Source organism: Pimephales promelas, chromosome 5 (genome assembly GCF_988280905.1).
Source record: "Pimephales promelas chromosome 5, fPimPro1.hap1.1, whole genome shotgun sequence".
NCBI lineage: Eukaryota > Metazoa > Chordata > Actinopteri > Cypriniformes > Leuciscidae > Pimephales > Pimephales promelas.
The window spans coordinates 32,890,974-32,916,366 of NC_142773.1; the positions used below are offsets into that span (position 1 = coordinate 32,890,974).

At 35.8% G+C, this 25,393-nt stretch overlaps 1 protein-coding gene across 1 annotated transcript in view; it reads right to left on the minus strand.

Annotated features, from left to right (window-relative positions):
* The window catches only part of fam110b (family with sequence similarity 110 member B), a 47,461-nt gene that overhangs the window by 10,967 nt on the left and 11,101 nt on the right, over positions 1-25,393 (minus strand). Inside the window, exon 2 of the mRNA XM_039677744.2 lies at positions 3,254-3,336. The gene's annotated coding sequence lies outside the window, so the exon portion shown is untranslated. The remainder of the gene's footprint in view (positions 1-3,253; positions 3,337-25,393) is intronic.

The following is a 25,393-nucleotide window of genomic DNA, read 5'->3' on the forward strand; positions in this document are numbered from 1 at the left end:
GAGCCCAAAGGTGCGGGCTGCAAAAAATGATATGATTGTAACAGTGAATCTTCAATCTTCTCTTTGTTTTATACATGATTTTGTAACCAAATACACCCATGAATCTCCGCATCCCCTAGACACCATTTACTACACACAGTAGGCTTTTTTCTGATTTTGAAAACTCTGCACAATTGATTTAAAATGCTTCCAAGATTGACTTGTCGACTGCGATCGACGGGTTGGTGACTCCTGTAACATACTGTTTTACGCTCAATGACAAGAGTACATTTATCCCCTCAAGAGTACATTTATCCCCTTTAAGTAACATGAAACAATCCAACTACATATTTTACACCACTGACAAGGGAAGAGTCACTACTCACCGTGTCTACGGCTAGTTTCTTCAACTCTAAATACATTACACAATACAGGGTGGCACACTGGAGTGCAGCTTGCACCTTTATTCTGAACAGTTTTCCATGAAATAAGACTAAAAACATGTTAGCATTTAGCCTCTGATAACATCAAATTCAGAAACTGAGAAAAATACAAATGTGGACTAACATTAGTTGTGCTTTGATTCATTTTGTCACTTTGCAAACTCCATGCAAATATTAAATAATAATAATATAAAATAATAATAACCTCAAATTGAGCCGGGGGTGATAAATTCGGAATAATGTACAATAAGATACCCAAAATACGTTGCGCAAACAGCTCAACTAACGCGATCGTTATAACGGTGTTTGAACAACCAAACATCCACTTGCACATATTTGACAATTGGAATATCAGATATATCCTGCTATAGCTAACAAATTTGTGAAATTTACAATTAAAAAGGAAATAAAAGCAGATCATCAGTGGGACAACCACAAAATCCACACAAGATATGTTTGTTTTAGACACTTTAATTTTATTTATGATACTTGCACTGGAAGGCCCACAGCAATTTCAAGGATATTTTGTGATATTTTTGTGATGCCGCTGCCGTAAATCAAAGGTGCTCTGTGATAGAGGAAAGGCATTGAAAATAAAGCCTAAGGTAAATAGCAAACTATTAAAAGGCATCATTCTGACATCCAGACCAAACACAGGACGTGCTGTGCTTTGTCGAGGGCTACCTGGCAGGCACAGGTAGCAACAGCGCATCTATTTTGAGAAGGTCTACAAAACACTAAATTACAAGTGCACATAACCAGAAAATGACCTTCTATGGCTCATGGAAGACTGCGGGTGAGCCTTTCAAAGCACAAGCACGTTTTTCTGTATCGACATGTCTCTCAGTTTTCCTGCAGCCTAAAAACAGCCGGCCAATCAACGAACAGAGCCGTGACGTAGACGCTAAGCGCCGAGTTTAAGATTGTGTTTTAGGTTAGGGAAATAGAAAACAACGCAGATATGGAGATACGGGATGCAATTCGCAGTTGTGGAGAATATTTCCGGCATTTGCAAACTGAAGCCCAAACAAGAGGAGTGTTTATTAAACATTTTGAATGGAGGCGATGTTTAAGTTGGAGAGAGATGTGATTGCGTTATGTGATTGGCGAAAACTAAGTGTTGGCGAATTAGCTGCATTAAAACCAGAGTTCGGTATTACCAGGCTACCTGGTTACATAAGTTCACAAGAATAAAAGCAACACCACCGCATTGCACCGTAAAAGCTAGAAGCGGTCCACACTGGATGCAAAAAAGCAACCGTTGCAAATCTATTTGTTCTACGTATCTGAAGTAGTTCAAGCGCTTGAAGTAACATGTCTTGGGAGAATATAAATGTTCCAGCACAGCTTTGTTGTGTGTGTTTCTTGCATCAATCACTACCTAGCCAGCTCTTTGACTTAATGAGAGCAAAGTTAATCTAGTTGGTGTAAACAGATGCAAGGGACATTAACCCAGACTGAGGTTCGTTAAGAGCAAAGCCATGACCCCGAATATCCTGTACTCACGGGACAAATCTCACCACTCATGACTTTACTCATGCCTCATCAACCCAAAGCTGACAGGCTTTGATCACCCGTATAATAGTGAATGAATGATGAGCGTATGTATGAAGTTATACGTACACTAACTATCAGGAACCCACAGCAGACTCATCCATTATAAAGTAAATGATGTCCTTAGCAAAAACCCTAAGCTCTCGTGCAATTAATGCTTTATCTGTCCCGGACGCAGAAGAAATAATCCCGTTAGTAATCCCGAAGAAGTGAGGATGGCCTCAGTTGGCTGGATCACTTTACAGTCTCAGCATATGTGTTAACATGGTTCATCATGATATTGTATTATATTCTAAAGATAATTATAAGGGCCGTTAGTTAAATTATCTGAGCAAAAAAAACGCTTTTTAAAAAAAATGAACAATGTGAGTACCATCCAAAACAACAGGAAACTCGACTCACCACGGCTCACTTACCGAGAACAAGCGGAAATAAGTGAGAATCTGTTCACGTGGGACATGTTCTTGCGTTCAAAAACAAAAAAGATTGATGTTAACAGATTAGAAAATAAAATAAAGATCTCTTGACATGTTTTTCAAACTACATCAGCCAGTTTAAACAAAACACTAAAACAAAACAAAAATGAAGTAAGATACTGTTTCACAGAGTGTCCAGTGTGACTGAAAATGATGGTTTAGCAGACTTGGACAGCTGTTCCTAACATGACTGTAGGTGGAGACCGTTTCAGGCATGTTTAGTAAAGCATGCGGTCTGAAAGATAATCTTCTCAGGTTAATTATAATAAACAAACTACTGAGAATTAGACACACCACAGATGACTTGACTCGAGCACCCAAATTCTCATTTTCTTTTCATCAATTGTGTTAAAAGATTGTGGACAATGAAACAATGGCATCCCGAACATCACGCAATTACTTTTTAACGGCTTGTTAGTGAATCTGGATTCTGGAACACATTGATTTCATCATTGCCTTGCCCGTTACCCAGATGAACACACTGAGTTGCGCACTTCTGAGGGGTTGGAAATGATCGAAGGGAATGTGTCAGCTTGTACAACCCATTCGCTTAAGAGGAAATGACATGGGAAAAACTTTTCCTGCACTAAAAGCTGCTCCCTCAAGTACCTGATGTTTTTTCTGTGAAGGAACGTCTGTTAACGCACACAACAAACAAACAAATAACACATTAACAGACTCTCTGCCCGCAGAACTGCAGATATCTTATGAAATGTTTGTTGGTGTATTGAAAATTGGGTGGCTAGTGTTGTAATACTGGATGGAAGAGCATTGAAGAAGATGAAAGATGAAGTAACCAACCTCTCAGGTTTTAACAGGCTCCGAGCTGCTGTCCGAGCCGCTCTTGTCCTCCAGATGCTGCAGGTTATCAGTGGGGGTGACGCCTGGGCAAGAGAAAACAGCAGGTAAGATGCTGCCATCACAAATCAGTGAATAGTGAACTCATAATAGAAACATAATAATAATAGTAAGGAACCAGGGTGAGGGATTTTTTGTGTGACATGTACACCTTAAATAAAGCTTTATACAAATAGGAATTCTAAGGAATGAGGAGAACTAGGAGTTTTGTAAGAAATTGTGTCGAAACCAAACTATAATACAAAATAAATAAAATTGCGCTAGAAGTTAGAACAATTTCTAAAGCATGGTGGAAAAATAAGTAAATTAGTTTATTATTACATTTTCAGAATTCTTACCTTGTTACCCAAATTAATATTATTCATTTTATTTTATATAAGTAATATACAATATTAATTAGAATTAAATTATATGTATAAAATATAATATTAAGAAAAAAAATATCAAATTAAATTATATATATTAGATTAAGGGCCCTATCATTCACGCAAGTGTTTTTTGCTAGTTTCAGCCTGACGCAGTTATCATTTTCCACAATCACACAACGATCCACAACATGCGTACACTTTGTCTTCAGCGAGGAAACGGATATGCTTGTGTGTACATTTAGAGAAACGTTCAGTTTTTCCACTTGCAAATTCCGCCATGTAAATAGCGAATCTCTCATGGCGCCAGCGCAACTGGCTTTTAAAGAGAATGGGAGATGAGAATCTGATTGGTTTATTTCACATTACACCCAAAACACACACATTACTCGTTAAGAGAATATGGACAACACCATAAGACCATGCGCCACATAGTGATGAACTGATGTCATTTTTTTAGGAATTATTATGGGAGTGCACTTTGCGCGCAGTCATGCTAAACCATGCATGACTGTAAGTTAGCCTGCTTGTTTTTATGTTACAACAGTATGGTTTGTGTGTTAATGCTTTAATAACAAATCATTTATCAGGAGCATTTATGCAGATGTGTATGGTGGCGACATAGGCTAACTTGAAAGTATTTGGAGGTACAGAAAAAAGTATTTTTTACCACTAAGACTGCGATTGATAAATACAGAGAGTGGAGTGTTTGCATGTTGAGCTCACACTGTTCCTTCCCTTTTACTGTGTTAATGAATCATCATGACACTACAGAAAGCAGCAGATGTTGGAGATTCGCAGGCCCGCATGGCTACAGTTTATCATTTTATGGGGAAGTTCCTCCATACGTGGACATCTAAGTAATGAGAAAATCCTGGTACAAACTCGCTGCTCGGGGCTCAGCACTTTAATAAAGCAGTAACCACATTACCACCTCAGTCAGAGAACACAACCTGACAGCAAAACTAGAAATACACAATCACTTCATTATTGATCCATTTTGTTGATCATTTTCACTATTGTTTTTTTCTTTCCTCAGACTAATCACAACACACAGATGAGATGTCAAACAGGCATATTTATCATGTAATCCCTCCCTAGAGAATTCAACGCAACACAGCTCATGTGATTAATGATATGAAGGAGCAAAACCCACATTTAGTCAGCTGGATCCTCCTCACATTGCACGCACTTTGAGCAAACCATGCTATAGCAGACTGCTGAAAGAATACCACAGACACAGCGTTATCACCATGGGAAAATTGTGGAGTTGTGAAAAATATGATACACAGGTGTTTTGCCAGATGAGAAGTTTATCTATCATCTTTTTACTGTTTTATTTCATTTTATAACAATCATATAGCTCTTTTAATATCCTTTATAATGGTTTTAATTTTCCTTGCTTTTATTTTGTGATTATTTTAATTTCTTTCTGTAAACAATTTTGAATTGCCAAAGTGTATGAAATAAATAAACTTGCCTTGCATATACCACTGAGGCATCTACTTTGAGAAGTGTACAAAAACAATTAAGAGTAGGCCATGTGGTCTAGGAATTTCCTGAGAGTGAGATGGTAGATTTGACATTCACTGGTCCAGATCCAGACGCATGACAGTACTGGGTGTCCCACAAGACCTTTCACAGTAGAAATACGTCACAAATTGGTAAACAAACAAACAAACAAGGCTGTTCAGAAGGCAGGCAAATACAATTTTTTTCTAAAACACGATATTTTTAGGTAGACTGTCCGCACTTTTAACTGCAAGTGATCAAATCATATTTGTGTGTCCAGACATACGCTACGTATCCGTATGGGTTGCTTTGACGGTTTTCAAAAAATATTTTTTTTAGATTTTATTTTTTTAGCACTAGAAAAGCTCTTGAAAACAAATGATATTGAAATAAATAAATAAGCAATTATTTTACAATTATAATGTTAGCAAATCTACCAGGGGTCACTTTGAGCTTATTTATTCATCCATATAGGTTTTCTTTTTTTTTTTTTGCATTTAGGTCATGCATTCAGGGTCACAGCCTTTGCTTTTTTTTCTTATTTTTGAGTCATGCATTCAAGGGTCAGGGGTGATCATGTTTAAGAAACTTCTAGTAGCAGAACATAAATCCCGCTGAGAGCTGGTTTACTCAAGCAAAGAGACAGCCTTTGCTTTTCACGTGGTCATTTGGCATTCCATCCAGGCGGCACTCTTCACAGAGCCAACCGCCGACTTTCACAGCTTCATTTATCTGTGAGCAAACACCAAAGCCTGCATTATCATTCCAAACAAGTCCCGAGCCATGAATCACATACAACAGCATGTGGGTGAGTCAGTTCCCAAATCTACAGCCAACAGTGTCAACTTAACTTACTACAACACTCAACTTACTATTCCACTTCAGCATGACACTAAAGAACAAAACAGAGAATGAAATGCTGCAACACAAGAACAAAGATCTAACAAACGATCGTAGTAACAAGGATGAAACTACAGACGATCTGTAGACGTCAGTGGAAACTAAAACTCTAGACATTAAACAACAGCTCCATGAAGCGCTCATCAGCCACACACAAGAATACATTACACTGTTGAATACAAGTGCTATTTATGTTCTGTGTGTCTCTTTCATGCACACACAAAACTCTTCACCTTGGATGCTACTTGTCTTTGATGGCACTCCCATCATGCCTTTCTGCCACCAGCAGCAGCAGAATCTCTCTCAAAGATCCAGTTTTAATGAGAAAACATGCCACAGCAGCACTGTAAACCCGAACGTTGAAATTAATTAAATAGATTAAGTAGCGTATACTCAAAGTTTTAGAAAAAGTTCTACAAACTTAATTATTTTAAGTTGGTGTAACATGGTCTCCCTTTTTGAGTAATTGTAACTAATATTTTTTGATTAAACGGAACTTTGTTTGTAAATAAGTAAGCATAACTTAAAAACATAAATTAAATACAACTTCATACAGTTAAGTAATTACATGCTACAAATGATAAAGTACAGGTATTTTTATTGTTTCAAATAGGGATAATCTTCATTTATGTAAAATACAATAATAAAATACAATATTTATATAAAATACAATAAAATCTCAAAGTGCTTAACCAAATAAGTAAAATCGATCATAATAAATAAATTACAACCATAGCCTATTAAGACAATTACATTGGGGAAAACTGAAATGCATTAGACATTAGTTGAAGAAAAAATGTATTTATTTTATTTATTGTATTTTTATTGCCATCACTTTAATGTAGCTTATATATATTTTATTTAAGTGTTGAGCAGCTTCAGGAATTATTTTTAATTCCGAGTTACAGTAATCTGATTCAACATCCGAAGCAGAAGGCGGCGCTAATGCATTGCATCAGCCTACGCTGATTGCGATCTTAAAAACAGAAGAACATTTTGCACGCGGGTGGCGGGAAGCACCAACGACAGAAGGCCTGCAGGACGTTACCTATGCGGCAGCAGTCAGCATCATTGGACTAACTGTAAGTTTTTATTTTTACTATTTATTCACTTTAACTTATTTTATAGATTTGTTTAATTGTTTGTCTCAGAGAGCGTATAACGTGACCTTCACTGGCTTATCACGGGAGTCTTATCTTGACGGATATATCTGAATAGCATGCTTATCCCCGCTTAAATGTGGTGTTCGAAAATTAGACGTTAGTTGAACCGTGCAGACACCTGGTATGCGATTTAGATTTTTTGTTGGTGGAAACTTTCAATAGTGCACCGCTAAGGTCCATTGTCATATTAAAATAATGAACGGGCATTATAGGGCCTGCACTGACAATGCATGCACTGAGACAAAAATGCATTTGCCCACCTATCTAAATGTAGGGGAGATAGACAGTGAATAACTCCATTTAGTTTGTAGAAATTGCAGTTTTCTTAATTAACCATGCATGCAGTAAATTTCCAGTGCTGCTACTTTACAGTAATGTTAATTTAGCTTGATGCCTTTTAGTAGCTAAGTTAGACACTTTGGTGATCAAATTAAAAGATCATAAACAGGGAAAATGTAAAAATGGAAGTATTTATATTATGACACTCTTTGAATGCTTTTAATTGTCCAGTTTCAGATCAGTTCATGCATTTGCATGCATCTCTCTGTTCCAGTTTCAAGAAGTTAATACAGAGTTAAGAAAGAAAACTGGAGACATGATAAAGATACCAGGTAATCCAATGAATGTGAATTAATCTGTCAATCATCTTTTTATCCTCCCCCTTCACCCCTCTAAATTCCAATAACTGAAATTATTATTTTTTTTCTCAGACAATGTTTTGGGTGTGGTGGTGACCTTAAATAAGACACACTCCCACATATCATTGTTTATTCGACTTGCCTCTTTGAACAAAATAAAGCTTTTTGCTGTATTTAAGTCAACAGTTCATGAAAGTGTTCTGTTCATAAATACCATCTTCCTAATTGATATTTACCTTTTGACCCTGCCTAGATCATATTTTACCTATGTTTGTATTTGCTTGCAAAAAAAAAATGTTTGGTCTAAAACGAGTCCAAAAATTAATTCAAGATTTGTCTTAAAAAAATGTTAACTAATAAGTTAACTTTTTATAAAACAAGTTTACGTTATATAAAACAAATTGTTTGTCAATATGTTGTCATTTCAAATAAGTGTTTGCTGTATTCCATAATGATGTTTTGGTAAGATAATAGTATTGTAGTTACTAATTAAGTATCAACAATTCTGTTTTAAAATTTTTAGTTGGTGGTCTAAAGTTTGTCATTTTTTTTTTTTTTTTTGCCTTTTAGGTTGCTGGTTCCAAAATAACCTGGAAGTGTAAGTCGTGCGCAGCTTCTTTCACCTACAGAATAGAGGAAGCCAAAAGCACACTTTATATATATATAAAGTTCAGGTGTAATGAAAGAATTTCATTTTGGTAATATCTATTATTATTTTTTGATTACTCTGGTTCATTTCCTGACTATCTGATTAGTTGTCTGGTCAATATCAGACATTAGTGATAAATATCTATTTTGTAGGGCCTTGAAGGGATACTCCACCGTTTTTTCCATATTAAACAGTTATTCTCTTAACCAAGACGGGTTGATGCATACCTCTCTCGTCTCAGTGTGTCCACTCAATCGCTCTGTCTTGTGGCGAAACTTTGTTAGCACCTAGCTTAGCCCACTTCCTTCATTAGGATCCAAGCAGAGAAGCGACCAAACACATCCACGTTTCCCCTATTTAAATACAGCTACACAAGTAGTGTAACTCGACCAAGAATGGTGACACAAAATAAAACGTTGCGCTTTTCTAAGCTTGTAAAATGGATAACTATAATGTATGACGGAATACCACAGCAAGTGCTTGGGAGCACTTCATCTCGGCACATATTTATCTATGAAGGAGCTTATATATGTATATGCAGTAATATCATAATTCGTGAAAAGTCCTCTCCCTCTCCGGAGTGATGATATTACTGCACCTATTCAAAGTGCTCCCAAACACTTGCTGTGGTATTCCGTCATACATTATAGTTACCCACTTAACACGCGTTTTATTTTGCATCACCATTCTTGGTGGAGTTACACTACTCGTGGAGGTGTTTGGTCGCTTCTCTGCTTGGATCCTAATGAATGAACTGGGCTAAAGCTAGGTGGGTGCTAACAAAGTTTCGCCACAAGACAGATCGATTTAGTGCACGCACTGAAACGAGACTCAAAATTGAGTTAAGACTTGTAATTGGCTTTATGACATGTGTTCTGTCTTGTGAAAAAATATCTGGGTTAAAAAAAAAACTTTAAAGGCCTTTTTCTCCGTTTTTTTGTTTGCGTAGTTACTGCACTTTGCCTTTGTAGGGCAGTATGCATCAACTCGTCTTAGTTAAAGGGATAGTTCACTTTGAAATTAATTTTTGATATGTTTTATCTTACCTCAAGGGCATCCAAGATGTAGGTGTCTTTGTTTCTGCAGTATTTTCAATTTTTATATTTTTAGGTCAAACCGTTCTTGTCTTTCATTCATATAATGGAGGTCTATGGTCACCACCTCAAAGAGCATGCACAGAGAAGTCAAAATTAAACATGATTTAATGACTCGTAAATGTAAGTACACATTGATGGCCTAAGACACGAAACGAGCGGTTTGTGGGAGAAAACGAACAGCATTTATATCGTTTTTACCTCTTGTAACCAAAGCCACGTCCAGGTGATCTGAGGGAGTGGGCTCTTCTCTCTGCACAAGCGCCGGAAAGCCCAGGAAGTGATCTCTCACGCGTGTACGTCACTCATTGTTTACACAGAGATTTCAGAAGTGTTACCTTTCACTGTGAAGATCTAAACATATTTAGATATACAGGAAATCGCAATGGAAGACAATTTCGATATCAACAGACAATGTTTAATTTTTTTAACAACCATATACACTTGAACCAGAATACACCGATCAAGAAGTCAGGGCGATCCAATGTCCTCGTTGTCATCATCTAGTTGTGGCATTGCTATGTTCCACTCGTGACAACATATGCTCTCCTCTTCTGTTGGCATCTCACAACACTTGCTACAAGAACACCACCAATTTTGATGAGATCTCTGTCTGTCTGAGGCTTGAAGATGTGCTGTTGCAGCGGATGTTGCCCTGAATTCTTGATCGGTGTATTCTGGTTCAAATAAATATGGTTTTGAAAAAAAATTAAACATTGTCTGTTGATATATTGAAATTGTCTTCCATTGCGATTTCCTGTATATCTAAATATCTTTAGATCTTCACAGTGAAAGGTAAAACTTCTGAAATCTCTGTGTAAACAATGAGTGACGTACACGTGCAAGAGATATCACTTGCTGGGCTTTCCGGCGCTTGTGCATAGAGAAGCGCCTACTCCCTCAGATCACCTGGACGTGGCTTTGGTTACAAGAGGTAAAAACGATATAAATGCTGTTCGTTTTCTCCCACAAACCGCTCGTTTCGTGTCTTAGGCCATCAATGTGGACTTACATTTACGAGTCATTAAATCATGTTTAATTTTGACTTCTCTGTGCATGCTCTTTGAGGTGGTGACCATAGACCTCCATTATATGACTTGACAGACAAGAACGGTTTGACCTAAAAATATCAAAATTGAAAATATCACACCTACATCTTGGATGCCCTTGAGGTAAGATAAAACATATCAAACATTAATTTCAAAGTGAACTATCCCTTTAAAGGGATACTCCATTTTTTTTTTTTTTTTTTTTTTTTTTAAATAGGCTCATTTTACAACTCCCCCAGAGTTAAGCAGTTGAGTTTTACCGTTTTCGAATTTATTCAGCTGATTTTTTTGAATTTTAGAAGAATATCAGTTACCAGACAGTTTCTGGTCTCATTGACTTCCATAGTATATATTTTTTCCTACTATGGAAGTCAATGAGACCAGAAACTGTCTGGTTACTGATATTCTTCTAAATATCAGAAAATCAGCTGAATGGATTCGAAACCTGTAAAACTCAACTGTTGAACTCTGGGGGAGTTGTAAAATGAGCCTATTTCCAAAAAGTGTAGTATCCCATTAAGGGAATAAGTGTTTAATATAAAACCAGTGGAGTATCCCCTTAAGTGACCAAGAACACATTTGGAAGGCTAGAATGGGTTAGAATCTGTGAATTTTGACTTTCTTAAAAATATGTAAATTCATAATTTATGAATACAATTACTTGGCAAATAATCAGGTAATCTTCCTTTTGCAGCTCAGTATATTTAAAAAATGTTTTTTATTTTATTTTTATATTTCATTTAAGCATTGCAGTGTGCTAAAAGTGAGTGGGCAAGAAAATACTGTTCAATTGCAGACATGTTTACTTTTAGAGCTAAGATAAGTTAGATACACTCAATGTAATTGAGGCAATCGATTGCCTCAATATTTTAAGTTTTGAGTCACATGTTTTTAAGTAAACAAACTCAACATATTTGACTATTGTGTACTTGAAACAAACCAATAAAATTGAGTTTTGTTAACATAAAATTGTGTGGTGTACTTATTTTTTTAAGTTCTGTGAAAACTCAAAACTTTGTTATAATAACTGAAAATAATTAAGTTGCCTTATCAGAAAACTTTAAGTCTTATTAACTGCAAAAATTTGAGTTGAGCTAAATGAGCACTTTAATTTCAGGTAATCCAACCTTTTAAGTTCTGGAAAATTGTGACTTTTAAGTTAATCAACTTAAAAAATTTGAGGCAATCGATTGCCTCAAATTTTTTGAGTTCTGGGAACTTATTCGGGTTTACAGTGAGGGAGACTTTACATCAGTGGTTGGCAAATGGTTTCGCTTCATAACCCAGATTTTACTTCTGAATGTAATGTGGCGAGCCAATACAGTATTGTTTATCATGTAAAAGTGAATAAAACTACAGACGATACAAAATGATTAAATGACGTGAGCTTCAATAATAATACAATTTAATTTAAAATAATAATAATAATAATAATATATTTTCACACTTTAGCTTAATTTCAATAACAAAAAAATATGGGAACTGGGAAGCAGTTTCTCCTTTTTAAAACCATTTAATTTGCTATCAGATAATAATGAATGTTAATATTGTTAGTTATATTTAGAAAATAGAATAAATTCTGATTGTAGATAATAACATTTTACTTTACATGGTCCCCTCTGGATACTATCCTCTATTTTAAAAATATTATAGTCTTATCTTTAAAAAAAAGTATATTAATATATAAATTATTACATTATAATATATAAATAATATATAAATTATATATAAATATATATTATAATATATAAATTATTAAATTATAAACAATTATTATTTGCATTTATAATTATTTTATCAGTGTTGTCCATACCAGAACCTGAAACTAATTTTCAGCGGTTTGTGACCTAAACCAGTTGAAAACCACTAATCTATTGACAAAAAAAAAATGTGCTGGTTTAAACAGCTAAGTTGATTGTACTTAAAAAATTTAGTTGTGAACTTAAATTATATTAAACTTCTAACAAGTAATTGCATTAAAGTGGTGTAAAAACATGTCCTTTCAACTTACTGATCATTATAATTTTTTACAGTGTACAGATCTATAAGCTGAGACAGATACAGAGAACGTCGGAGATCTTTCACTAAAGGAGAGGAAGTTATGGTTTGAGCCTGGAGGGCCAATCAAGCTCCACCTTGCAGAGGTTGTTTTAACTTTAACAAGGAAACAAAAAGGTGAAAAAACACAGTGAAACAGTGAAAACATAAAAAAAAACTATTCAACAATTCATATGGAATCCATGTCTGCTTCGCTTGGACTTGTATCTGATGGATAGGAAAAATGAATACAACAAAGTTACAGAGTTAAGTCAAGCTCTCCTACAGGAAAGCTGGACAGTCCCAACCCACTAAAGGAACATATACACATTGCCACACAGGTTTATTTTAAGGAAACAGGCCCTGATGGGGACAAACAGGTTGGAGGTGTGCTGGCTTTTGCACAGGATCTTTTGTTTACCAACAAGGCCAGTGTGGGAGAGGGTGGCCTCCTTTGAGGAGGGAGATGAATAAGATTGTTGTAAGTATGTTAAAAGCAAAAAACAAGGAGCGTTTCTTCACTAAAACATCTTTCTGAAGGTCCGCTTTGAGAAAGAGGCCAAGCTATGGGCCGGCACCCAGAACAGCTTAATGAGAGTTCACACTGAGAGGGAGGCAACGGCATTCAAACACAAACGCTTCTGGCACACAAGGTGGAAAATTTACTTTCAGACATACCTTTATGCCAATGACTGGCGAAATTGGAAAAACTGTATTTTCATCATTTTCATTTAAAAATATATATATTGTGTTCGCATGGAAAATGGACTTTATATTTATTAAAGAATCTTGAAAACTTTTTTTAACTCAGTTTCCAAAAATTTTTTGAAGAGGACAACTGCTTTCAACATGATAATGTTTCTTGAGCACCAAATCTGCATTTTCAAATGACTTCTGAAGACTGAAGTAATGATGCTGAAAATTCAGCATAGCCATCATAAGAATAAATTACATTTTAAAATATATTAAAATGGAAAATTAGTCATTTTGAATTATATTAATGTTTCACAATATCACATTTTAGTGTATTGTTGATTAAATAAATACCGCCTTGAGCATCAGGGACGCAAAAACATTTAAAAAAATCTTTAAATGTTTGAATGGTAGTGTGTATATGAGTTGAGCCATTTTCAGTGTTTGTGTCTGCACATCTTTAAAATTGTGAAGATACAAAAATGGATATAATGTACAATCATATGACGAGATGCAAAATGGAAATTGTCCACATGCACATAGATATGGTTATTTTAACTTATTTATATTGTTTTCCGTGCTGTGTTTTTGTTTTAGTATGTTTTGTTTGAAAAAACGAAAATGTTTAATAAAAAGAATATATAAAATAAAATTTTAAAAAATTGTGAAGATACAACGTTAGCTTCTCCATCAAAATCATGAATGGCATCAATACAAAACGCTATCAGACTGACAAGTGAAGGTCAGTAGGGCAGTGAAGGAATATGGAGGTAAGCCGCTGTTTGTTTTAGAGAGAGGTTGTGCAGTCTCATCATTATTAGGTTGGACACACAGGAGTATGGGGAAGGATCAGAACAGCAGCAGATTCTGAAAATGTAAGGGTGGGAGGAGAGACAGAGAGAAGACATTGTGCTGAGTAAGGAACACTGCAGTGCCCGTCTGCTGCCTCACAATCTCTAAAGTTTTCGTCAAGGCTCAGCCGGCCCAACTCATCTCTCATGCACACTTTGCACAGGCCAAGGGCACAGACTACAGCACAATCTTTTCCACAGTAAACTCAGCTAAAGGGCTGTTCAATGCTCCAGTAACTCAGAAAAATGAACCTAACACCATCCGTGTCACCCCTGCAAGAATAACCTTTTTCAGATTTGTCAAAAGACAAAGAGGTAAAAACGATATAAATACTGTTCGCTTTCTCACACAAACCACTCATTTTGTGTCTTATGCCATCTTCCATACGAGTCATTAAATCATGTTTAATTTGGACTTCTCTGTGCATGCTCTTTGAGGTGGTGACCATAGACCTCCATTATATGACTGACAGACAAGAACGGTTTGACCTAAAAATGTCAAAATTGAAAATGTGGAAACAAAAGACACCTACATCTTGTAGGTGTCAGTAACTCTTTAACGGAGTTCGTTGTAAAGCATTATCTATTGTGAAGGGTCATTTCATTACGCATTGTGCTGGAATTTAGTTTCAAGGAAGTACCATGTCTATTAATGGGTGTAGCTACAGTAACATTTCAGCTTGAGATCCTTTCCATCTAAACTGATTATATCTCTTAAGCCTTGATAGTGAATGTTTTATGAGCAGTAGGCTAACCTCTCTCTCTCTTTTAGTTATAAGGGAAAGAACAATATTCATCCACACAGTCACACAGAGCTGAAGCACAACCAAAACAATGTTCTTCCACACAATGCATGTACCGTAAAACTTCAAATAATAGCCGAGTCCCAAATAGACGCCTGTCTCTTTTACACACCTGGGGCCTCATGTATAAAACTTTGCGTAGATTTCATCCTTAAAGTGTGCGTACGCACATAAGGCAGAATTTGCGTACGCACAAAAGTTTTCAGATTTATAAAACCGTTCGTACGCCACAACCTGCGCAGAATTCACTTTATAAATCCCAGTCAGCGGGAGATTATATGCGCACGTGCGTCTCCTCCCCGAAATAACCATATATGGAGATTGCAACGCCTAGTTTTACTATGCATATCCTCATCTGCATATCATTTGCATGTGATTATTCATCCACGTGACACCAAGTTTAACGGTACAAGACGTTAGGAAAATATGAAATGCGGATGTGCCGTCACATTATTACAAACTTTTTTTTTTTAGTAGCCTATATCCTTGCCTTGTTTTTGAATGAATAAATCAAATAGTGTTAAATACATATCAGAGAAAGTTTTTCTCAATCTTTTCCACTGGCCAAATAGTATTTTTAACTGATTTATATTTTAATGGATAATGGAAGAGATTTTAATGGAAGAGATAGACATGGTTGTGCATTATTTGCATGAAACAGTTTTCTCAGACAATCTCTAGTTAAAACATTAAAACACAGCATGCCAGAAGAAAAGTGTTCAAAAGCAATGCATCCACAACAAATAGGTCTATTTCTATTTATTGAATATATATATATATATATATTGTAACTTCTAAGTAATGATTTCATGTAGTTTAGGAGTTTAACTCCATTAATGAGAATGGCATATTAAATCTAAATGTTTATATCAAAAGTAAAACATAGTTTAAACTATTCTCTTATTTATTTAAACTGTTATTGTGAATATGGACTGTATTTATGATTTGGACTCATAATGAAGATTAGCCTGGATTTACGGTTTTACTCCATCTGCCGTTAGATTATAGGCTATATGCGTCAGTTTCACCAAACGGCCCAACGCGCGTGCTGGCGGTCATTTAAGAAGGGATGGATGTTTGCTTCAAGTGATGATAGGTTTGTGAAATTATATTTGTATTATCTTTCTGTAGATGTATAATTTTCTTTAGACTCTGTCTAATAGTAAGCAAAAAGACATTTGACTCCAGCTCACCATCGGTGTCGCCAAAACCCATACTCTTCTAAAAGAGTGCGTACGCACGGTCAAGAGCATCCTTACGGTGCGCACTTATTTACGCCAAGTTTATTTTTTATAAATCCCGATGTGTGCGTGGAAAAATGCGTACGCATATTTCTATGCCCATTTTGTGCATACGCAACGTTTATACATGAGGCCCCTGGTGTGGCTGCAGGTGTGGGTAAATAAACGCCGCTCTCAAATAGAGGCCGCGTCTGTTTTTTTAGTTTCGGGTTGCTAATCTTCTAAAACCGTCAGATCGTCCGCATTTTGGCGGCTCCCAAAGCAATTTTTTTTGCACACGTGCACTCTCATGTCTTCAAACAACACAAGCGCTGTCTTTTTCTCTCTCCCTCACGATTATTAATTAAATCAATTGACACGATAGTAAAAGGTTGGAAGACCGCAGTTTCACGTGGAGCATTTGGAGATTTTTTAGATATTAGAGACTCAATGAACAACATCTCAACACTAAATTATAAAGGCCGACCTCATATAGACGCCTGTCTCAAATACAAGCCGGTGCAGTTAGAAGATTTGGGAAAATAAAAGCTTGGGCTATTATTTGAGGTACGGTAGTATTTAAACCACTAGAGGGTTTACATAGTGTACCTTAATGGCAGAAGAAAATACATTACATTACATTTTTGATTAGCCTAAATGTTTGTTAGTTTATTATACCATAGTACCATGGTAAATATAATAATAATACTTTTTCCCGTCCTGTGCAGAGTGAAAGAGCTAAAACAGAAAAAAATCTGCATCTCTGATTTCAAAGAAAACATTAAGCTTGTAAAATGTATTTCATTTTTGATGAAGTATTAGAATACACAGTGCCGGTATTATGTAGAGCTGTGATAAATCAATGATGGATGGAATATAAAATAGCCATGCCACGTGAAAACCAGCTGGAGACTCGATGGAAACAAAACAATCCGGATGCAACAGCGACGTGTGCACGCTGAGACACATGTGTGCCTGTATAATCCTCAGTGTGTTTGCCCATTCAGGCTGATTTCAAGAACTCACTGAAAGATATTTTGGGTGGTGAATAATATCCTCTTATGAATAATAGCACTTTTGGTCTCTGTTTACTAGAAACAAAAGCTTCTAAGAGTCACACATCATATAAACCAGCTAGTATTTTATCATGCCATCATTACTGAGGCATGCTGGGTAAAATAATGGGAATTAATCGCATTGAAATTGTACTCAGAGAAATTTTTCCGTGGCAGGTTTAAAAATAACTCCTCAGCGTGTTCCCGATCCCTGCTTCACCTTCTCAGCTACCCAAAATGTCTCATAATAACATATCAAATGAGAGAGGAAAAAAACACAAACACACACTGAAATCACAACAATATGACAGGTTAAAAAGAAAGAAAGAAATTGAGTCTCAGATGTAAACACCAGTGCACCTTGCATCACATAAAATTATCTGATATACTTATACACGTGAAATAGGGATGAGTGGATCCATCTTGAAATATATAAATCTGACAATAATGTTTATTTTATGTATTCTGTGTGAAAATGAATGCCTACGATGAACATTAAAGTGCAAGAAACTATGCTATGCTAATTCAAATAATTTTGTAGTATAGAAACAAAAGTTTTTATTGACATGCATGTTATAATTAGCATATTAATTATTTCAATATGATGCCGTTTGGTATACAATAATAAATGGCTATAATAAAACCTTTTTTTATCTATATAAATTACAAAAATTAAATGAATAAACATTTTTGTTATCCACATCAGCTCCTATTATTTTACAGGACCATGATAAATATAAATATCAATAGAAATATTTTTTTGCCTTTTTCTTAACTCTGACAAGAGTGAAAAAGAGATCAAAACAGTAAATGCAAATACAGTATAACATACTATGACAGGTAGAAAGAACAAGAAAGTGAGAGTACAGGATACAAACACTAATTTACCTTATATAATACAAAATTAATCAGGAATTTTTTTTTTTTTTTTAAATGTGACAAATGCAGAGTGTGTGGAAAAAAGGTCTGCTGATTCCATTTGGCCCTCGCCATGAATGCTCTCTCCTCAGCTTTTGTTTGCTTAATAAATAATAAATGCAAAGAAATGACCCAAACGCAACCATATGCATCGAAAAAAAGACAAACACTGATAAAGGAGAGGGGGAGAGAGCCAGAGTAATGGATTGTATCACACACCTTCCATCAGCAGTATGGGCTACACAACTCAGGGTGCCAGATTACAGCCAGCCAGTCGTGACATCAGCCGTGTGCGTGATTGTGACACCAGCAGACAAACACACACACACACACACACACACACACACACACTCGTCTGCTCACTGCCACCCACTCCTCTCTCTAATCTAATTACAGTCCCTCAACCAGCTGTTTGTGTCGGCAGACAGCAGCGGCCGGACTGAGACCGGTGCCGTGTATCAGCCATATTAAATTTTCATAAACTGATGGTGCGTTCTATTATACCCAACGAACCGACTCGGACCTCGGATTTGACGTCACGTCCATGTTTCAAGCGTTCTATTATGTTTTGCTTGTCCGAGTCGGAGAAAGCTGTTGTAATGGTAGCACTGGCCGAGTACCAGGCACTTACATTAAAATAAACATATTATGACTACACCTCATCAAAACGCAGCCATTTGAACTTGAAAATGTTCACTTTATTTCAAGTTTTTCATGTTAGTCTTCTGTTAGCAACGCTAACAACGTTAGTAATTGCACTCACAACAACCGATTCCCATACCTACAGGGGACGCAGTAATACGAGTGATTATAATCGTCATTTAAAATACCAAATCGGTTCAAAAACAATGAATACAATTCATTCTTACAAGTCACAGGGCGCAGCCATTTTGAATTCCGAAACGGAATTCTTGCTCGGTGTCCTCACGGTTGTCCGACGTCCGAGAGGAGAAATCCGAGGAAAGGGGGCGTGTTGCTAGGCAACGTCTGTCGTCCGTTTCGGATCTCCGAGACGGATGAATAATAGAACGCACCATAAATCTTTCGAAGACAACCTGATACTGCTGTTCTTTTAATAAGTGGACCGGCTGGACAAAGGCGCTGTGGATTCAGACCTCATCCAGTGTATTCATGAAAAAACCACAGTCATTATTATAACCGCCTTCTTATACAAAAACTAGAGCATTCAGCACAACACCACAGTCTTTCCTGAATGTGGAGGAACACAGTTGAGCAAACCACTGTCATGGAAAACACAATGAATACTCAGCTCTGTCCAATTAAAAATCCATGGCAGGAACAATAAACATGAACCACGGTGTCAGATATAGGCTCTTCAATGACCTCATGGAGCAAGTGCACTGATCCTTCAACCCAGTTTACACCATCTCCAACTTTGTTGCTGCAAGTCATTCGTAAGAATTGACACGAGTACTTAGTACTCAACAGACAGTGATTATCACTGAACCATTTTTTCGTGTGACTTCGTGTGAAGGTTTTTCTGTTTGGTTATGGTGCTACTGTGGGCTGTAACTTGAGGTCCACATAGCATTGACATGCAGACCAGAACGAAGAACTGACGTGAAACTTTCCCTGGAATCACTTTGACAATTAATATACAGTTAAGTGCAAAATGTGCAGCACATACATAATGTTATAATGAGAACACAATTCTAATAGATTGTTTAGACCCATGGTTGGTTTACCATGTTGTTATGGAGGAACGCTTTCAAGACAAGAGTTGCACATTTTGACTAGCACAAATTTCATTTTCAAAAACACTCATGATGCATTATTAACCTAGCTGTGTTATTGTTTCGTCACATTTTTGTCAATAGTATGATTTAAAGAGACAGTTCAGCCCCAAAAAACAATTCTGTCAAGATAAACTCACCCTCAAGTTGTTACAAACCTGTATGACTTTATTTCTTTATTCTTTCTGCAGAGATCAAAAGAAGATGTTTTAAAGAATGTTGGTAACCAGACTGTATTGGAGACCATTGATCTGCATTGCATCAAGAGAGAAAAATATGACATTTCTCAAATACGTTGTGTTAAGTTCCACAGAGGAAAGAATGGCATGAGGGTGAGTAAAATGACAGAATTTCCATTTTCAATTATCCCTTCGAAATTGTTTAATTATTGTCATGACGCGCATAACAAGTCACCACCAGTCACTGTTTTAAAGCATTCTTGGTTGCCCTGTTGTCATAATTCCAAGTTGACACTGATGTTTTATGCTGCTAAAACATTAGGTTATAAATAAATTGCACCAGTGTGTAATGCCGCCTTCATACTGGCAGTTGAAATCAGCAACGACGATACGGCTCCGAAATGGCCGGAAGTCATTAATTTCCAATGGAGATTTGCAGACCTCAATCGAATGGGTCCGAAACGGGTCCGACCGAGTGCGGTGCGGAGAAAATCGTGTCCGTTGGTCATCCGGATGCGTTCAAAAAAAGCTACGGATGGTTCCTATCCGATAATTCCAGTGGAAGTTGAGCGTTGCTATGGTACTGATAAACAAACCTGAATTCTTAAGTTTTAATAAAATAAATAATGATTTTATAACAATAAGTTGTCATGTCTTTTTTATTTTCATTACTTTCAAATGTTATTAGGGCAGTTAATAAAATTAAATTGTAGGCAGACATTGAACTATTGACATTATACCACTAATATAGCACATTTTTTTGTCAACGTCCTGAGCAACTTTCCTCACACAGGAGCCTTCATATTAATTTCTCTATCATCAGGGAGATCATACAACGAGTGACAAACACAATCTGACTGCAGTTGTTTAGCCAATCAGAGGAATGCCGTGCTCTGTGCCTGACAGTCATTTTGTACGGTTTTGTCTTAACGGGGAGGGATTTTGGAGAGAGGGGGGTCTAAGTCAGTGGGTAAGTCCAAGGAGGTCTGTAATACCTGGATAAAAGTATCCTTGGGTCACTTTAAGGCTACAGTCTTAGGGGGACTCAGTCCTGCCACCTAAGCATGAGCCAATGTATACTTCATGTCTTAAGTGCAAGAGATCATGAGCTAAAATCTTGCTCGACTTACAAAAAGATGTGGTATATTTGATATTTTATTTTGTGATTTTAGTGGAAAGGAGAGTGTTTGGATGAGACTAGTATAAGCAATACCCGTGCAGCCATCCGTGAGTATGGCCATTCATCTCAATGAGACACTTCTACCCCAAGCTGTAACAAGAATAGCAGCAATTTGGTCACTCTCAAAAAATTGAAATATTTACAATGATGCTTAGAAAACAAAAGTTTTTTAGTCCAGATGGTTTACCTACAGCATCTACCAGCATGGGCTAACTCAACCATGCTAGGAAGCCAAAACCTCCACTCTTTGGCCAAGTCCGGTGTAGGTTGGCAAAATAGATAATATTGCTTACAGCTCATTTAAATTAGTCTGTTGACTGGATTATATTGTGTGTGTGCTAATTTAGTCAAAGTATGAATTCATCATCCGACATTACTCCTGCATACATGCTAAAAAGTACATTTCAAGCTGCAACTTCAGCTCATAATGGTGAATTGTAAATCATATTACAGTTTTTTTTATTCGCTTTGGTACTATTTTCACAAGTAAGGTGTACATTTTCAAAACTCTTAGTGCTAATATCACAACAGATCATCAAAAGTGCACTTTTTTCAAACATTTCATCATGTTTTCAACTGTGTTAGTACAATTCACACAATCACAAAGTATCCTTTTCACAACACAAAATAAGTGTTTCATCTACATTATTGTTTCATTCACAGTAACTGCCTTTCATTAAGCTCTTACTATCAAACTTTTGATTTGCATCTCTTTTTGTTCAGTTTAATACTTTTGTCTATTATTTAATCCAACAGATCTTAATGGTTAATCAATTAATCATTTGGTAAACCTATAGATTTTCATTTCAGCAATATACCGTATATGGATTTTGAGAACTACAGAAATAAAATGTGTGTTTGTATGAATATTTAAATTACATGTAACCAGTAACCACACATGATGAATACTCGTTATAGCGATTTTTATTTTTTATTTTTTCACAATTTTTTTCACAGTCTGACCACAATTGGCCACTATGTACTGTAATGTGTGCACTAAATGTTATGTTTTGTTCTTCTTTAGTTACATTTCATTATAGAAAGTATACCTATATTACAATTATATCTGAAAAATAAAAACTATAATTTGCCTAAATGATTGTAAAGGATGTCTTCATTGATCCTTCATTTGATTAGGCCTACATATATGATGGATATTTGGAAATTATAGATTATGTAAATCTTGGGTACTGTAAGTGTATTGCCTAATGTTACAGTAAAACTGTGTAATCTGTCTTTTATAGTACTGTAGCATATTCATTTCAGCACTTCTAAGGCCGATTTGAAACATGTATCTTGCATTGTTTGCTGTTGGATGAACTGATTGTTAAAAGTACTAAACTGAAAGAAGATCATATTGTTGTGTTTCAGTGATTAAACCAAATGTTCTTATTATTACAATAATCTTGTGTTTGAAATAATTATTATGTGGACTGAAAACATGTGCAACTGACTGAAAGCATTACATCAGGTTTTGAAAGAATGACTAGCTGCGTTACAAGTGTGATCAGTTTGGATTTTTGTACTAAGAGTTTTGAAAATGTACACCTTACTTGTGAAAATAGTACCAAAGCGAATAAAAAAAACTGTAAGTCATGTTTATTAAGTCACTATTTAGCTTAATTAGTTTTAAAACTAAATGTGACTCAGATGTAAACGATCCAGCACTAGAGTAGAGCTGAACAACATGGTCTGTGGAAGTTCCTCACATCGTCTCAGTATGGGGTAAGGTTGGCTCAGAGGAAGGCCACTGTGAGTCAGAGCTCTTAATCCCTCCATAAGCACAGATTCACCTTTTTCCAAGTCGTGTTTCTTAAACACTGTGTGAACACGCTGAGACAACAGAAAGGGTTTGTACATGGGGATGGATTTTCCACAGAGAATTAACATGCAGCTTGTTGCTGATGTGTTTGATGCCGTTTCAAAGTTTTCACGACATCACAGGACCTACATCATTAAAAGAAACGATCTAAACTCAACGGTACTCGTGTGGTTTTGAAACGTGTTATCAGGCTGCAATTCCATTCAAAATGTTCAAGTGTGTCCACAAGATACATGCATTAACACTATGTGGCTGCTTGACATAGAAATAGAGTCAAATCAGTGACAATCAAGGAAAAGTGCTAATATGCACTACCATTTAAACATTTGGGGTCAGCAAGATTTTGCATTGTTTTTGAAAAATCTTGTGCTCACCCAGGCTAAGTTAATTTGATCAAAAATACAAAAAACAGTTTACTGTACAATTACTTACGATGGTGTACTAGTCATCCAACAAACATGTTATAAAGTTAGAGTGTATTGTGCAAGCCACTGACTAACTGATGTTGTATTATACTGTAAATAATGTATTACTGCATTGGAAATGTAAAATGGTTTGTTTAAAGAGATAATTCAACCAAAAATAAAACTTCTGACATCATTTAATTCACCAATTGAAACCTGTATACATGATGGCGCACAGGAAAACACTGGCATCTGCAACAATTTTATTATTAAAATTGCTTAAAGCTACACTATGTAATTTTTGGGCCTCTAGCAGTTAAAGCAGACAACTGTAAAACCCTAATGATCAAAATAATTAATTGGTTTGAGTAGGGTCAATTTAAATTAAACAAATTAGTTCATTCAAATGAACTTTTAGGAGTATATAGAACTTTCTTTTTCTTTTGAGTTCACAAAACTGACACATTTTAAGTCATCTGAATTGGTTCATTATTTTGAGGTTTATGAGCTTGTTTCTTTTAATTTTGACAAACTTAAATTTAAATGAAACTGGACTGGGTTTTCTATTACTTTACAATTTAAAATAACTGTTTTCTATTTTTTTTTCTATTATATTTAAAAATGTTATTCCTGAAGCTGAATTTTCAGCATCATTACTCCAGTCTGTAGTGTCACATGATCCTTCAGAAATTATTCTAATATGCTGATTTGCTGCTCAAGAAACATTCCTTCGTATTCATTTTGAAAACATGTGTGCTGCTTCAAGAAATTGTGATGGATTTTTTTTTTCATATTTCCTTACACCATGATGAACATGTACAACATTTTTTTTTAAAAAGTTTTTAAATAATATTTTTTTTGAATAGCTCTTATGTTAATATGAATTATTAATTAATTTAGAATATTTGTGCAACAAAAGAGAAAAAAGTCTTTCAAATATTAATAAACAAAATTAATTTTAAAAGTCAAATGGATATTTTGGAGATTAAAACATTCTCAAAAAACAAGAGGTGCATTCAAGTCACTGCATTACACTGATTACATTTTTAATGTATTCTTTAAAATTAATGTAATGAACAATAGATCTGGACAAAAGAAAATTGAAAAACGGCATTGTCCCTAGCAACAATTTACATCAGGCAATTTGGAAAGATATTCATTCCCCCAACCAGAAGCTGTTAATTCAGTCAAAAAAAAACCCCTATACATCATTAAGGGACTTTGCATTTCATCATTTGGGTCTGTTCAATGCTAAACTCCTATCGCTTGCTGAGGTGATTTATTGCTCTCCACATGAAACGGGTCTGAATCTGAATAATCCTTTCATTGTCATTTATTAAGAGATTAATTCTAGCAGTCATCCATCCAGACAGACAATAATACAGGTATCTCTGCTGCCCACCCCTGAATCAAAGTCTTACTCAAACAATTGTTTGCCTTTTTTAAAAAAAAAAAAAACTACACAAGATACTCACGTGATGAAGTTTCCTTTGAAATCCACACAGAGATGACACATTTCCATAGCTGACGTACAAGGAAGCAAAGAATCACAGTACACATCTTTCGACATACTTCATTGACGGGTTTAGTCCCGTAACAGTGGCAGCAGAATAATAGTGTCCTTCCAACTTAACGAAATCTTACAACTAACTGGATAGACCAGCCAGAAAGACAGTTAGTCCTCAATCAACTTCTATTAGCCTAATACAATCTGACTGCCTTACTTAATCACAGGCCAACATTGAACTGTTTACCCTCTTTCCTTCAGTGGGAAGACCCTAATCTTCACTTTAAAAA